The 17,093-nt window shown below is 41.4% G+C and overlaps 1 protein-coding gene across 2 annotated transcripts in view; it reads right to left on the bottom strand.

Moving 5' to 3' along the window:
* The window catches only part of PHF21A (PHD finger protein 21A), a 181,640-nt gene that overhangs the window by 157,229 nt on the left and 7,318 nt on the right, over nt 1-17,093 (bottom strand). For both annotated transcript variants that reach the window (XM_016204069.2, XM_087821840.1), the window contains exon 2: nt 11,996-12,158. The gene's annotated coding sequence lies outside the window, so the exon portion shown is untranslated. The remainder of the gene's footprint in view (nt 1-11,995; nt 12,159-17,093) is intronic.

A 17,093-nucleotide genomic window follows, 5' to 3' on the forward strand; every position in this document is an offset into this window, starting at 1 on the left:
ATTCGGACATGGAGAAAGTATCACTCCTTTTCAACTAAGGCACCTAGGGCAAGTTACTTAACCTCTCAGAATCTCAGTTTCCCTGTTTTGTAAAATGCAGCTATTAATACTTACTTGGTAATGCTGTTGAGGAATGAAATAATTCATGAAAAGTGCTTAGCACAGTGCCTGGCACATGGGACTACACAATGTATCTTTCCCTGTGACCTCAGATTCATTTTCTGAGTTGACATAACCCTGGAGAAAGTGAACACATGTAGTTCAATTGGTTGTCAATGCAGATGTGGAATATGGGGTCCAAGGAGTCTTGGGGTGATGCAAGTTTGTGGGGTTGGTATTATATGTTTTGGTGGGTCTTTCTCAAGCTCTAGGCGTGCCTAAGTAGACATACTCTTAGGCCTTCTGAACCCTGCCGTTTCTCATACATAAAGATAATACCTGGTGGGATTTTTCAAAGGGCCAAATGGCATAAATGGTAAAGAAGAAAAATATAACAATTAGTATAAATTAATGAAAATCCCAGAAATAAGCTGAAAATTGAAAGTTGGCCATCAGAAGCTTCTTTGAGGTGAAGTATTCAACTTTAAGACATGAATGACATAACAGCAGGTGCACAATAACAGAATTTGCTCTCCTACCACCTAGTTACTCCCCAACACCGCTTAATATCCATAAAACCCTCTTCAGCAAAGTTAAAACTCAAATTTTGAATGTTATTAACCACTGAAGTGCAGTTTTAATTTTTTTTTAGAACATCAAATCTATCAGTGTTTCCCTATATATTCCTGCCAAGAGGTCATCCAAGGTCCAAGATTAGAAAATATCTACAATTTTCTTCTTCTATTTTTATGGTTTCTATTTTTTTACATTTTACATTTACCTTGTTGCCATATATATATATATATGGAAGACAGCTAGAAACTTAACTTTTGTTTGATAGAAAATAATTTATATTGGGATTCTATTGGATAATGTAAAATGTCATTCAAAATGATAAAACAGCTAGCTTTCTATAAGGACTATCAGTCTAAAGCAGGGATACTGTAAATATAGGAAAAATATAACAGGCATTATATTATACTTTAGTATTGAATAGAGGCATTGTGTATTATAATAGAGAATAAAGAAGTTTTTCCCAGATTTTATTTTACACTTTTGTAGTAGCATAGCACACACCATACCCATGGACATATGGCATTTTTGTACTTGTATTTGTATAAGACTGTCTCTGATGTTCTGGAATTTGACAGTATTTCAAAGTAATGACCCCTCCTCCCATGAATTAATTGCACAGCTTTATCATTGCTGCTCCCCTGCCTGTGCTTCACTCAACCACTATCCTTTTTTCTACTCCAGGATGAAAGGTAACCCCATTATCTCTTAAAAAGTCAGCCTAAAGAAGATTGAACCCTGTCTGGAACCCTGAGGGTCCCACTTCTTCATTGAGGCAGGGAGGCAAAGTTCATCAAATCTTCTTTTCTAATTCTTATTGGGCTAGAAGAAATGAAAATCTGACTTGTAACAACAAAGTGCTGAAAAAAGTAGAGGAGACATATCAATATGATTTGCAAAGGATTATGACAGAAAATCCGCAGTGACTAGCAGAAGTCGAGTGTATGTTCTTTCTCCCCACTGTCTCAATGGTTCCTGATCTTTAAAAAATCTTCACATTAACCGCCCTGCATGTACATTTATGGTAAGCCAAAATCATAATTGGAAATGGGTCAGGTAACTTGTAAATAAGTAAATATTGGCAGATAAGCAGTAGACTCTCTAGAGAATATCTTCAATTTCATTACTTTGTCGTAATCTCCAAGGTCAATTTAATCCTAAACAATTTCAGGTGTGTGTGTGTGCGCGTGTGTAATAGAATTAACTAGACCAAGGTTTCTCAACCTTGGCACTATTGACATTTTGGGCCAGATAATTTTTGTCGTGGGGGGCATTGTGGAATACTTAGCAGCATCCCTGTTCTGTACCCACTAGATGCCAGGAGCACCTCCCCAACAATTGTAACAGCCAAAAATACCTCCAGACATTGCCAAATGTCCCATCTCGTGTGTGTGTGTGTGTGTGTGTGTGTGTGTGTGTGTGTGTGTGTGTGTGTGTGTATGGGGCTGGGGGGGGGCAGAACCACTGAACTAGACCAAATACACACTTAAATCTATTTAAGTGTGTATTTGTGAGTGTGTGACTCTGCCCTTCACAGAAGCAAATCCCAATTTCTTTTCCAAAAGTAACTGATGTAGATCAAGGGGATTTTCAGCTGGACCTGTTGTGAAAATCTAAAATGGTAGCAATTAGAGCTCTAGAAATGTCTGCCTTAGAGCTGCTGAGCTGCTAAGAGAATCACAGGGAAAGCTTCCGAGACTGGGGATGTTAAAAGAATTTTATCATCTTGTTATTTGCGCCTTTGGTTTATCTATCATCAACATAAATAAATTGCATTGTGGGCCTGAGCAATGACATTATCTACTGGAAGGCATTCCCAGATTTGGAGTCTGAGAACCTGAGCTGGGGTTTGAGCTCTGCAAATGTCTATCTAATCGCTTTATCTTCCTGGGCCTATTTCCTTGTCCAAAATGGGGAAAACAATAATGCTTAACCCACTGCATTGTTGTGAGGGTCCAAACTGTTAATGAGAAGTAATAGGGCTTATTCTGGAGGAATCAGGAACTTTGGAATCATACAGTCCTAGGATGACTTTGGCAAATGATACACTATTGTAAGCCACAGTTTCCTTATGCGCAAAATGCAGAAGTAATCATATGACTTCATAGTGTGTTATGGAAGTTAAATGAGATAATATCTGTCATACATGCAGTATAGATATTATAATTGGTCTTCGGTAAATTGTATCACATTGTACAAGTGCATATCATTTTATTATTATTTCTTCTCTGTGAGCACTGAAACCTGGAAATCTGGAGAACAAGTTGATACACCTATATGAGTGAAACCCTGTTATAAAATTTAACATCCCAAATTTCAACCCTGTGAAACTAGCATTCAACAGTAGTGTGCAACCTTCTATCTTCCAAGTTAAATCAGGGCATAGGTTTGTTGCAACAACATAAGGTTCTCCTCCCCTTATTGAAATAATGTTCTAATAAGTTTTTTACAACCTCTGTATCACATAAAACACATGGGGTCAGGCAGCATGCCCAGCTAGCACAATGGATGTCCAGTTCTGAACATTTAAATCTGACCAGGTGCTGCTGCAAAATTCACCTTCCCCAAAAGCATTGGCAAATTGCATGGCAGTCCTAAAATGAGATTCAGGGAGGTGTTTTCTAAGTTAAAATATAAATAAGGGGACCTGGGGGTATCTTTTACATAAACTTTTTAATTAAAGTATAACTTTCATATGGAGAAGTGCACAAATCACAAGCTGTATGTTTCATTAAATTTTCACAAAGCGAACACACGTATGTAATCGAGTGTTTTCAAAGGTTAGAGAATTCTGTAATAAACATGTTTTTTTATCATTAGGAAGGTAACAAAAGGTTATAATGAATTTGAAAGAAAACAATGGAGATTTCCAGACAAGATAGCAAATGACTTTGCTATGCAAATATGATTTTGAATTCTCAAATGAAAATAATTGCAAAATGATAAATGGCCAAAAATCATATCACCATCTACTACTTGATGTGTGATGCTAGAAAACTAACTTCAAGGGCCTCAGTCTTCTCATCTGTTAAATGGGGATAATAATAGAATTGTTATTAGGATTAAATGAAGTAACACTTGCAAAGGTTTGCATTAGTTCTGGCAAACAGCTCTCAGTAATATAAATTATTACCCATTTAGGATGACGCCCTAATGGACCATAAGAAGGAAGTTACGGAGATCTCGAGAATTCTTTTAGGAAAAAAAAAAAGGAGAAATTCTGCACAGAAGGGGAGCTGGGTCAGAATAGCTAAGGGCTGCTGTCACTGAGCCCTGGGGTCAGCAGGGAGGGTGTGTGTGTGGTAAAGGCTACAGAATGACGCCTAAGAGAAAGCAGGGTATCTGGAGGGGGCAGGCAGGGTGATGAACCAAGAAGCTGTAAAGACACTATAGTTCTGAACAGAAAGCCACGGGGTGTACCCAGCATCCAAACAGGACATGACCTGATTTTTCAGAGACCAGAGTAAGGTCTAGGAGTGATTGTTTGGTGTGGGCCTAGAGAGGGAAATGAGAGGAGCAGCAGCCACAGGAAATACAATCGCAGGAATCAGAGCCTTGAAAAGGGCCTCGTTTAAGGCTATAGTCAAGGCCAAGGGACTGGAGCATCTGATAGCTTAAGAATGATCTCAACTATGTATCTTCAGGCCTGGCATTCCTTCGTATTGAAACAAGATGTAATTGTGCACTTGAATCCACTTGAATCCTGAGTAAGAGAAAGAGATAACTACTGAGGAAGAAAGGCATGGGGGAGGCTGAGTCCCAGAACCCAGGCACAGCAGGGAAATCTCTCCCTCTGGAGGGTGGCAACTGAAGTTACCTGAAATCCAGCCAGCAACTGGGTTTGTCACTGCTTCATTATGCCAGTCTTGTAAATGACTTATCATCGCTCTAAGGGTCTTTGAAAGGAGGCAATTTGGTTTCTTTTCTCTTGATTGGTTGTAGGAGATGCATCAGTGTATAAGATTCAGCAGGGCAATTTTGGTGAATAAATGTGACCCAGTGATCTCACTTTCATGAAACATCTGTCACTGACGGCTAAAGGGTGTGAAATAGCCAAGCCAGGGATGGCAGATCTGTGGCCTGTGCGCTTCTGAGAACCTGAACTTGGCCTCGGAATCCTTCTCAACAAGTGCATGAGGCAGGCATCACCAACTGTTTGGAGCTTACTGAAGACAGAAATTCATTTTGTCGTGCCTGAACTTACCCTTCAACCCTTGCTGTAATTAACGCACCTATCTATCCTGTCCACTTCTCCCAAAGCCCATCGCAAAGGGTATCAGAATGAAATCTGCCTGGCTTCAACCCTACGCATTTAAATGAAGCCCTGGATAGGTAAAGATTGCTTCTCTATTTAGGGGCCCATTCTCATATTTCTGAGTTTATAACTGATTTATGACCTATAAATAGTCACATCAACCTCATTGCTGAATAATTTACATACTGAGGTCATGCTCTCTGGATGAACCTGACACCCATTAGTGTTAGACTAGTCGGCGTGTGCATCCAAGCTCGGACACGTGAAGAACCGCACCCCAAATGGAGAGTGGACAAGCAGAAGGCTTAGATTGTGTCCCCTCCTTTCAAACCCATCTGGCCAGTCTTTCTCTTTAGCTTCATTTTCTTCATCTCTAAAATGGGATATTATTTTCCCACAGGGGGCAACATTAGGAGAACGATCAAAATAATAAATGTTTTGAACATTCTCAAACTCAAAAACCTTCAGACTCAAAGCATTATTTCTGTAGCTATAGCCCCCTTAGCTGAAAGCCCTCACACGATGAATGAGGTCGATCCCTTGTGCTTTACACATCAGTACATAAAGAAGCCAAATCTCTCCCAAACTCTGTAGTTAATGAGATGAGAGAGAGGTTGTTTACAGCTTTCGGGTACAGTCCATGGTGTTCCCATCCACTAAATGGGCACACCATACATCTCATTGCCCTCTCTCTTCCTGTAGAGAACTAATAAGATAGAGGCTGCAAATGAATGAAAATGGGTGCTGTAAGTGGAAGAAAGAGGAATTAATTAAATTTTCATTTTAATTTAAAATAACACCAATTCTACCATCTCGGCACTTGGGTTGGTGGCCGAAACCAGAGGTAGTAGTGGGTTAGGGACTTTGTGCTAAGAATCGCATTGGTGGATATGTTGAAACATTATGTTCTCCTAACACTGAGAGTTAGAATTTAAAAACATGAAGCATTTTCCAATAGCCACTTGGGGACTTCTGACTCCCCAATGGTGCAGGGGTTATGAGTCTCCAAGCCACAAACACTTTATTTCAATACTACTTCCTCAATTAGCATAAGCACAAAGTTATTATTTTTCCAAGTACATTGTGTTGTCGCTGTTCATCTAATAGAAAAGAAAAACTCATTCCAATTCAATCTGGATGAATATTACATTTCCTTTGATAAACGTCAGTGGGTTGATGGGAACAGACCCATTCCACGCTGAAACGCTGGAGCCTCAGCTTTGTGACTAACTGTGCCTAAAGACAGCTCATTTCATCCCGGAGTGTCCTCGCCTCAGCGGTCTGGGCAGAACCAGAAAGATCACAGAGCAAAACCAACCGAGAGCCTGACAACATTAACGCAGCGAGTTTATGTTCATCTGTTATTGGAACCTAAGTCAATTTATAAAAATGTCGTTTTAAGGAAAAAATGTTTTGGCTGAGTAGTTGTAAATAACCAGAAAAGGCACGCAAACAAACAAAAATAGAATAGCGGGCCCTACAAGTGGGCCCTGCTTCCAATCAAATTTTAGGTGAAATTTTTTAAATTAAAGTTTCTCATTTTTTTTATTTTACCAAATTTACGATTTCGGAGAAATTTTATCCTTGTTGCTGATTGGATTTCCCCTGACAATAGCTCCCAACGCTTTAAATCTGAATTTCTTTGCAGGTGCACTTAGCCATGTGACACATCGGGGTGTCTTAAGATTCTGTGAACTGGGGGTTCAGGTTCCAGTTCTGCTACTCACTAGCTATATACTTGAAAAAGTCGCTGGCTTACCAGGTTTCGGTTGTTTCACCTTTACCCCCAAAATATCTGTATCTTAGCACATCAGGATAGTTGGGGGACTTAAAACAGGAATCCCTAAAATTTTCTTAGTGAGTTTTTTCCCCCATGAAGATTTACTGTTAATAATTAACAGTAAAAATAACAGCTGCCATTTACTAAGCATTCTGGGTCAGATGTTTTGTACAGACTTAAAATTTTATAGATAAGACAACCGAGCAGAGGTGTTAAGTAAATTCCCTAAAGTCACATAAATAGTAAATGGCAAACCTCGGATTCCTGCCCACGGCTGCTCGGATTCCGGCCTGTTTTCTAATGGGAATTCCATGAGCCACGAGGAAGATGTGGGGTAGTGGCAGGCAAAGGAATGGCTTGGGCAAGGCTTTCAGAAGAATGAATGGATCCTGAGACAAGGGTCTCAGAGGAAGAGCGACTCACCTTCTCTTTGGCAAAAAGAGAGAAGCAAGTCTCTATCCCACGTAGGAAGGCACATGGTATGATGGAAGACGTGGGATTTGGAGTCAGAGTGGCCTGGGTGAGAATCTTGACTAAGTTACTCCTTAGCTGAGGGGCCTTAGACAGGTCACTTATCCACTCTTTAAAAAAAAAAAAATCTTTATTGATTTCAGAGAGAGGAAGGGAGAGGGAGAAAGAGAGAGAAACATCAATGATGAGAGAGTCATTGATCGGCTGCTTCCTGCACTCCCCTGACTGGGGACCAAGCCCGCAACCCGGGCATGTGCCCTGACCAGGAATCCAACCTCGGTCTCCTGGATCCTAGGTAGATTCTCAACTGCTGATCCACACCAGCCGGGCTACTTATCCATTCTTAGGCTCACTTTTCTCATAGGGATAATGATACTTGCAGAGTTGTTTTGGTGGTTAGATATAATCCACGTAAAATGTCTTGCATATAGTAGGCATACAATATGTGGCAGGCAAAATATTATATCCTTTCATAAGTACCTTGGCAGCATTTCCCAAAATGTGTTATTAATAAGCATTAGGTAATAAAAAAAAAGATGAAAAAAATTTTAAGTGAGGGGTCAGTTAGGCAGTCAAGTAAATCTGGGAGATGCTATTAAGCAAAGTTAAACTGTTCCTTTACTGCAGGACTTCTCAGAGACTTTAAATTGCAAAGATGCAATATGACTCTCCAAGAAGAAGCATTTTCCAAATTGATTATATAGCCCCATTTTTTATGGGGCATCTGACAGGACTGGTATTCTTGGAAACACATGTTAGGCAGCACAGGTCTGGTGAGTTTGGGAAGAAAAGGCTGGATTCCTCAGGTCCAGTCATCATGATGCATTTACTATTTTGTGGTACCTCCAGAGTCATCTCTCGTCTCCATTTATTTCTCCCTGAAGTAGGACTTCTCCTTTTTACAAATGTCACAGAATGAAGCTCAAAAGAGTGACTTCCATCTTCCATTCAAGTGAAAAGTTTAGCTCCCAACAGGACCAGGCAACATCCACAAAGCAAACCAACCAAGACCCTTGGGGCCAAGGCATTATTGGGCCTCTCTGGATGACAGGACACTGCTCCTTCTTCCCTCCAGCCAGAGAAGCTTAAAAAGTGCAGGTTATTCCATAGACCACCAGAAGGCATGGGCATGGAGAAGAGAGGCCCTGTCACTTGCCCAGAGAGTAGGAGGCCAGTCCGTCCAATGTGACCCTGCCTAGGTTCCTGTCCATGCTCTTGTCAAAGGCCAGCCCAGCCCAAGGAGGGGGAAAGAATTAAACAGAGGATCGGCTTTTTATTTTCATGTAAAAAGCCCTTGCCCCGGGTAATAAATGTTATTGCATTTGTGTAGCACTTTACTGCCGCCCTCAGCTTGCAAGCATCACAGGATCCCAGTGGCAGTACTTTTATAACCCTTGATCAATAGCTTATTTCTATCGCCTTCAGTCCCAGCTGCCAATCCGTTCTGTATAATGTGGAAGGCAGACTCTGCTGCTCTCCAGCTGTACATGTTATGAATGTAAACTGTGAGAGCAACATATGTATGTGTGTGTGTGCATTGAGTGGGGGACATGGGGATTCTGAACGAGGAATGGCAAAAATGGGCCCCTTGTTCTGGGAGACTGCCACAAAACTGGGAGTCTTCTTACTAGTGAATCTCTCCCCTCCCAAACGAGGAGCTGGGTACTATTTGGTGGGTTAAGAAAATGAGACATGGTTCTCTTGTGTTTTGATTTTATGCATATTGGGGGGGGGGCAGTATGGAAAGATGCAAGTTCCAAGAAAGAAAGGGCCATGGTCGTCTAGTCCATCACCCTCACGCTGCCAACACCGAGAGGGAGCCCAGCACAAAGCAGGTGCTCAGGAAATACTTGTGGGTCTGGGGGGCAGGAGAGTCCGGAACATTCTCCTGAGCTGCCTGAGCAAAGAGCAAAGGAGGAAGGCTTTATGTTGGGGGCAGCCCTGGGACCACCAGCAGCACTGTGTCTGCTTTATTTAAGGCTCGCTGCTAGGCACCCTGGCAGTCAGAGAAGTAAGGTGACCGGTGTGGCCAGCTTCTGCTGCTCTGTTTCTCCACGGAGCAGAGCGGCCAGGCTCCCCTTAGAGGGCAGACGCCTCCCTCGGCTTCCCCCACCTCGGAAGCCAGTTTCAGGACCAGCGCGCCCCAGGAAAGGCCTGGAAGCAGGAGCCCAGGGCCCCCCAGGTTCTCCGCCGCCGGGGAGCCGGGCCTGCCCCCGTCTGACCCCGCGTCCTTGAGACGCAGCCAACCTCTCCGCCTGGCGGAGGGAGGTCGAGGTGGCATTCTTCTCGCTGCCACTCAGCATCTTTTCAGCAGTCCTCCCCCACCTGGGAGAAGACGCCTGAACTCGCTGCAGGCCGCGGCCACGAAGCAGAGAGTCCCCTTCTCTCACGGAGGGGAATCCGTCGCAAGTGACGAAACACGCGCCCGTGAGGGGCCCGAGCCCGGGGCGCGGGGAGGCCTCTCGGCCGAGTCCCGCCGTTTGCGGGGACAGGAGCCCACGTCGGGGCGGACCGCCCGCCCGCCCGGCGCCTTCGCCCGCAGGACACGGGCGTCTCAAGGGTCCGGAGGGGCTGGGACCGAGGGTGGACGGAGGGTGGGCGGCCGTCCAGCTGCCCGCCGCCGCGGCCCCGTCCCCCGCTCCCGGCTCGGCGCCTGCCCAGCCTCGGGGCATGTGGCCGGCGGGGCAGGAGGCTGGCACAGGCCCCTTTGGCTCCGGACCACACCGCCTGGAGCGCACCGGGAATTAATATTTTTAATAAATCCTGTAATTATCTTGTGAACAGAACATTTTTGTAGCACTGTATTTTTTGGTGTTAAAAGCGTTCATTTGCTCAATATAAACATTAAGCACACACCATCGTTTTTGTAACCTTGTTTCTGTCCTAATGCACCAGGAGCCTCACAAAATACCAGTGGGCCCTAAGGCCCCAATAGGGGGTGCCCTCTGCTCTGTGTAGAACACCCCCCAGATCCCCCAGCTGGGCCAGGCACACCCCGAATGTCCGGGGGACAGACTGCCCGGCTCTGCTGGGCCAGAGATGCCCCTGCGATGCTGGGGGCCGCTTTCGGAGGCAGAGGGAAAGGGCCTGCTGTGAGCTGGACAGACAGACACCCCGCAATACATCTACTATCCTGCCCTCTTTAGAGGCCCAGATGCCCAGAATCTCCAGCTGGGCAAGCAGAGGACCCCAGGCACTGTGGACTGGGGGGGGGGGGGCTCACCTTGTAGCTCACCTTTCCTAAGTGTGTAAGACCCTGCTTTCCCCCGGTTTTGTCTTTCTAGTACAACACTATTTTCCTTGACCCTGATTTTTTTTCTTCATTTGTAATTTACTGTTTTATGATATACTTTCTTTTGAGTCAAAATCCTTTGTGGAACAAAACACATAAAAATAATAATGTCAGGGTTTGTATGTAGTGAGATCAAATCAGCACACTTCTTGTAGGCTCAGAATCCTAGCTGTCTTCCAAGAGGGCCTGGTCCAAGTCAGTACTGGTTTGCCCTGCCTCCCTTCTTTCCTTCCCTCTTTCATTCATTTGTTTTTTAACAGTAATATTTTTCCATAGAAGCAATATGAGTATCTTTTTAAAAATATTTTTAAGCAGGGAAGCATGAACAAAAAAATAAAAACCATTCCAATTCCCACCCCCCCCACATGCCCCCACCCCAAGAGATAAGTGCTATTAACATTTTGTTGTACAACTTTCCAGGTAATTTTCAATAAGATTAGCCCCGCTCTTAAAATACCCTACTATAGCATTGACTTGCATTGTATTTTTAAACTTAGCAATATATCATATGTTTCTTTTCACATCATTGTATATTATTCTGGAAACATTTATTTCTGAAACTGGAATCAACTTTGTTATTTTGATGTATAAAATTTTCAACCAACACAGAGAAATAAAGGTTCCCTCTCAACCCAGCTTCCTAAAGATAATCACTATTATTAAAAAAGAAACCCTTCAAGTTTATATGTATATATATAAATACATTTACATAAACAGAATCATAGCACATAGTGTTTTGTAGCCTGTTTTTTCCTACTCTTCACTAGATCATGAGTATCTTTCATGTCAGTACATATAATGCATCGTCCTTCTTAATGGCTACATAGAATTCCACCCATTGAATAAATGTTCATAATTTATTTAAATAATCATCTATTGTTGGAAACATTTGAGTTATTTCCAATTATTTTACTCTTATAAGGAATACGGCACTCACCATCATTGTATACACATTTTTATCACATCTGGTTAATCCCTTAGAAAAAATTCTTAAAAGGAAAATTACTGAGAAATACAGGATATATCTTTTAAAATTTGATTCATATTAAGTGGTTCTGTAGAAAATTGTACCAATTTACATTTCACCAGCATGGATGAGATAAAATGATCCTGCACACCATCTCCAACATTGGCCGTTATCACTCTTTCTTATCTTTGCCAGTACGTTGGCTAAAAAATAATATTTTATTGTAGTTTCAGTCTGTTAGTCTTTGATTATTGGTGAGATTGAGCATGTTTTTATATCTCTACTTGTCAGTTGAATTTAATTTATGAATTATCTGTTTATGTTTTCTGCCCATTTTATTTTATTAAAGTATTTTCTTATTTTCCTATTGGTTAGTAAAAGCCATTTATATATTAAGGCTATTAGCCTTGACATCTATGTTACAATTATTTTTTCTCACTTAGTTCATTGTGTCTTTTGCCATAGAAAGTTTTTATTTTTACATATTTGTATCAGCCCTAGGAAAAGAAAGTCAAGTAGCAGGGGCTTAAACCATAAAATATTAACAATTTCATTAACCTGAAATCCAGAGGTAGATGGTCTCAGAATTGGTTTGGTGGTTCAGAGATGTCATCAGTCTCTACATCTTTCAAACTTGCCATCTACAGTGTGTGGACAGCGCCTCGCCTGGTAAGATGAGGTGGCTGCTGGGCCCCCAAGTATCACAGCGTCAGGCTCCAATCTGTAACAAAAAGGGTGGGGACACATTTTCTTTCATCTCACAGACCTGTTATCTCACCAGGACGGGAAACCTTTCCCAGTCGTCCCCAGCAGATTTGTACTTACATCTCATTGGTAACCAGTAATGTCTGCAAAACCTGTCAGTCATTTCCTCCGGGACTTGTGGCTTAGCATCACTTACCAGAGACCCTCCCCACCCCCAAAACTATTTGAAAACGTGCTCCAGTTTTATCTTTGTGAACGTTCAAATATTTTGTTTGTTTTGTTAATTTCCAAATCTTCAAATTATCTGGACTTTATTTTTGCGTGTAGTTTGAGATAACTTTGCTTTTTTCAGTGATGCCAATAACTTATTAAATAGTCAATACTTTCCCCCACCACATTGAAATACCATCTTTACTATATACCAAATTCCCCTAGATTTATGGGCCTATCTCCATTATCTGTGCTTTCCTGTAGCAGAACCACAATGTTTCTAATCACCAGTTTTATAGGTCTCTTTTATATGAGGTAGAACAAGTTACTTTTTTCTTCTTCATGATTTTTTTGGCTATTTTCCATTTGTTTATTCTTCTAGATAAATTTTAGTATTAGTTTAACTAGTTCCCTCCCCCTGTAACAAATGTTCTTTTTTGGCATTTTGATTGAAATTCCATTAAAATTATAGATTAATTTTAGAAGATTTTATATCTTTACCAGTATTTAGTCTTTACTTCCAAGATCATGGCATGTGCTTCCCCACTTTTCAAGTCTTCTTTTATGTCTTTTAGCAAGATTTTCTAGCTTCTTCATAAATACCCATCTTTGTTACGGTTGTTTGGATTTTATTTTTATGCCAATTGTAAATGGGATTTCTATGCTAATACAAAAACTAAGGAAGGACCACTCTTGCACTCCTTAAATATACCCTACTTGGTTATGATTGTTTTTAAATATCATTTGAATCAATTGGCTAATATTTTATTTAGCATTTATTCCCCAGAGAGGTTGGGCTATATTTATCCTTTGAAGGATTTTTCAATAAAGTTTGCAAAGTTTGTAAATGAATTATAGAACTTGTGACCTTTACCTTACTTTAGAACTGCATTATCCAATACAGTAGCCACTTGCCATGGGCAGCAATCAAACATTTGAAATATGGTAACTGCAACTGAGGATCTAAATTTCTACTTTAATTTAATTTAAATGAACTTACATTTAAATTTAAAAACCGATCCTCGATTCAATTACTGGAAAGTTTAAGCATATTTGGAACAACATGGGTATGTGAATCTACCTTCCAACTGTAAATGTCATGAAATCTATCTCTTCAGAGATCAATATTTCTGATAAAAATTTAGCATCTGAATTGAGATGTGCTGTAAGTGCAGAATACACACTGGAGTTCAAAGACTTAGTGTGAAAAAATAACAGAATATCCCATTCATAATTTTTATATTGATTACATGTTGAATGATAATATTTTTTATATATTGGATTAAACTAAAATATATTACTAAAGTTAGTTTCACCTATTTATTCTTATTTTTTGTGTGCTTACTAGAAAATTTTAATTATATATGAGACTCACATTATATTTTTGATATCACTGCTCTAAATTTTTAAATAATAGCAATTATTTATTTGATCCTTAATATTTCCCAGAACTACACTTGTTTTTTTATAACTACATGCTGTCCCATCAAATGGATGGACTAAATGTGCTAATTAATCTGTTATTGTTAAGTATTTAAGTTATTCCTTTCCCCCTTTTTTTTTTTCTTCCTTTCTTTTAACAATTATGCACAATTTTGTGTTTAACAAGTTTGTGTCTTTGTTATCTTTGTGTATGGAAATCACATGGTCAGATTTGCCTTTTGAAAATCACTTTGGTTGTATTGTAGAGAACAGGTTGGCCAAGGCCAAGCATGGATTCAGCCAGTTAGGAAGCCAATGCAAAAGGTCTGGGAAGATGGGGTGGTGGAGATGGAAAGAAATGGACACTTTCCAGAGATGCTTAGAACATAGGGTCAACAGGACTTGAAATGAATTGGATACAGGAATCATGACAAGGAACCCATCAAGAATGAGTCCTAAGGTTCTTGTTGGGCAACCAGAGGTTGGTGAGACAGTTCCTGAGTTGAGAATCCTAAAGAGGGACTAGTCTGGAGGGATAAGCTCTTGAGTTCAGTTTTGAAATGGTGAGTTTAACATGCTCTTGAGGCATCTAAGTGGAGGTGTGGACAGGTCGAGAGCAAGAGGAGGACAGGATGGAGATAAAACTTGGGAGTCACTGTAATATGGACAATATTTGAAGCCTGAATGGGCCCGAATGGGATTGTCTGGGGAGAGAATGTAGACCGAAAGAGCTTTCTGGGGGAGGTGGAAAGACCAAGTTTTAAGTAACATCAATACTTAAAACCAGGTGGAGCCCAGCCAGCTTGGGTCAGCCGTTGAGCATCGACCTAGGATCCAGGCTATCAGGGTTCGATTCCCGGTCAGGGCACATGCCCGGGTTGTGGGCTCGATCCCCAGTCGGGGTCATGCAAGAGGCAGCTGATCAATGACTCTCCCATCATGGATGTTTCTCTCTCTCTCTCCCTCTCCCTTCCTCTCTCTGAAATCAATAAAGATATATTAAACAAACAATGGGCGAAGAAGGAGGAGTCAGGAAAGGAGACTGAGAGAACAGCCAGAGGTGTGGAACCAAAGCCAGGAACAACGTGCTGCGGATTGTCACAGAAGCCAAGGAAAGGGAGCATTTAGGGAGAGAGTATCAACTATTGCTGAGAGATCGAGAGCAGGAACTAAAAAAAAAGGCAGTTGCTCAGTCTCACTAATAATCAAAAAATACAAATTAAAACAATAAGATATCACTGTTCAACCACCAGATGGTTAAGATTTTCAGGCTTCATAATTCCAGTGTGGGCAAAGATAGGGGGAAGGGATAGTCTCATACTGTTGGTAGAAAAGTAATGGCACTAATTTTTGGGTTGTCTTGACAGCATCTACCAAAATATAAACTACATACGCTCTTTGACCCAACAATTTCTCTTCTAGGTATCTATCCTAGGGAGATACTCACCCATGTGCAAGAGGTTGCAACTACAATACTGTTCCCTGCAGCACTGTTTGTAAGACTAAAAATCTGCTAACAGCATAAATGTCTTTCAGTAGAAATTAAAAATGGCACGTGCCATTGAATACGGGACAGTTTGAAAGAGGCAGAGATTGTCCCTCCACCGTCTTTTTCAGGAATTTGGCCCCTTTCTCTTTCTTTCCACCTTTCACCATTCTCTTACTCTCTACTGGTTCCATCTGATCTTTGCTGAGGCTCAAGCCTCCCTATTACTGAAGACAGAAAAACCTTCAAAGTCCCCCATCACGCATCTTTAACGGCAAATTTGGAGCACAGTGAAAGGTAGTAACTGAAATAATTTTGGACCCAGAGTTATAACCCTAAGTTTAAAAATCACACATCAAAGGTAGCTTCCTCTTTGCTCCTTCTGAAGTCAAAAGGACGCCCGAGCAGTCTTGATGACGCCTGAGACAGCAGTCTCCCGGCTTGGACCAGCCGCATGGCCTGCCTGGGCCAGAGGGCAGGCCTGCCCTGAACAAGGGGAAGCCCACATGGATGTTGCCTTCTGGACCACTGGCTTCTCACTACGTTTCTCTCAAACTCCCATCTCTTCCCTACAGGCACTTAACAAACAAGACTGCCTTTGGGTCATAAAAGGGCTTTTGTGGGTGTTTAATAATGATGGCAGTGATGGCAGCTTTTATCTGGGCGCCTGGGACACGGGGCCCAGCACCTGTGCAGGGACTTGAACTAGTTCCTCCCCACACACCCTTCTCTCAGTGATCTCTTAGAAATCTTAAAACTGCCTTTCCCAGAAGGGTGTCTTTTCATTTTGTCTGTATTGTTAGATTTTAAAAATAATGATTACATGTCACTGTATGTTTTTCATGATTAGACTGTGGTTGTGTTTGGGGAAGGAAGACCACAGAAGTAAACTGCCATTTTCATCACATCATCTCAAGGGGACATACTATCAACACAACATCACTATTGACGTTGACCTTGATCACCTGGCTGGGGTAGTGTTTGTCATGTTTCTCTTCTGCGACCTTACTCCATTTCTTTTCCCTTTTCCATACGGTCCTCCTTGGAAGAAAGTCACTATGTGAAGCCCACGCTTCCCCAGTGGGGAGCCATGCTCCCCCTACATAAATTATTTGAAATTTTTTCTGCTTGGGAGACCTTTTTTTCTCCACTTATTTATTTATTCAATCATATCAGTATGGATTTGTGGATATTTGTTTTATACTTTGGGTTATAACCCAGTACTGCTTTATTTTGTTCCTCAGACTGTTCTACTTTTAGCCACTGGAACTCTTGCATTTGGCCCCTGCCTCTCTAACACACTCCTATCACTGGGGGGTTAGTTTCTGTTTGTTTCTTTGAGCACTTCCTTACTTTCCGGCACTGTGAGGTTGCTACAGACATATCTTGTATATTTCCTGCCCCAGTTCAAGAGTTAGAAGTCTACTAAATTTTGACACTTGGATCCCTTCCAGTTTGTTTTTTAATTTCTAAACAACGGTGCAATGAACATCCTTGAGACTATACGAATGGATTTATTTATCTGATGATCTCATTTGAGTTGTAAAAGGCAGAAGATGAAATTTAGACAAGGCCAGTAAAAGGGTTTAGAACAAACCTCTCTCTGTCTAGCCACTTTGGAAAATAGCCAGACCAATGGAATACTACTCAGCAATAAAAAGAAATGAACTATTGATATGTGTAAAACATAGAAGCATCTTTAAAAATGCTGAGTGAAAGAAATCAGACACAGAAGAGTACATTCAATATGATTCTGCTTATATGAAATTCTAGAACAGGTATAATTAATCAATAGGAACAGAAAACAAGCCAGTGCCAGGATGGGGTGAAATA

This window comes from Miniopterus natalensis, chromosome 11 (genome assembly GCF_054644295.1).
Source record: "Miniopterus natalensis isolate mMinNat1 chromosome 11, mMinNat1.hap1, whole genome shotgun sequence".
Lineage (NCBI taxonomy): Eukaryota > Metazoa > Chordata > Mammalia > Chiroptera > Miniopteridae > Miniopterus > Miniopterus natalensis.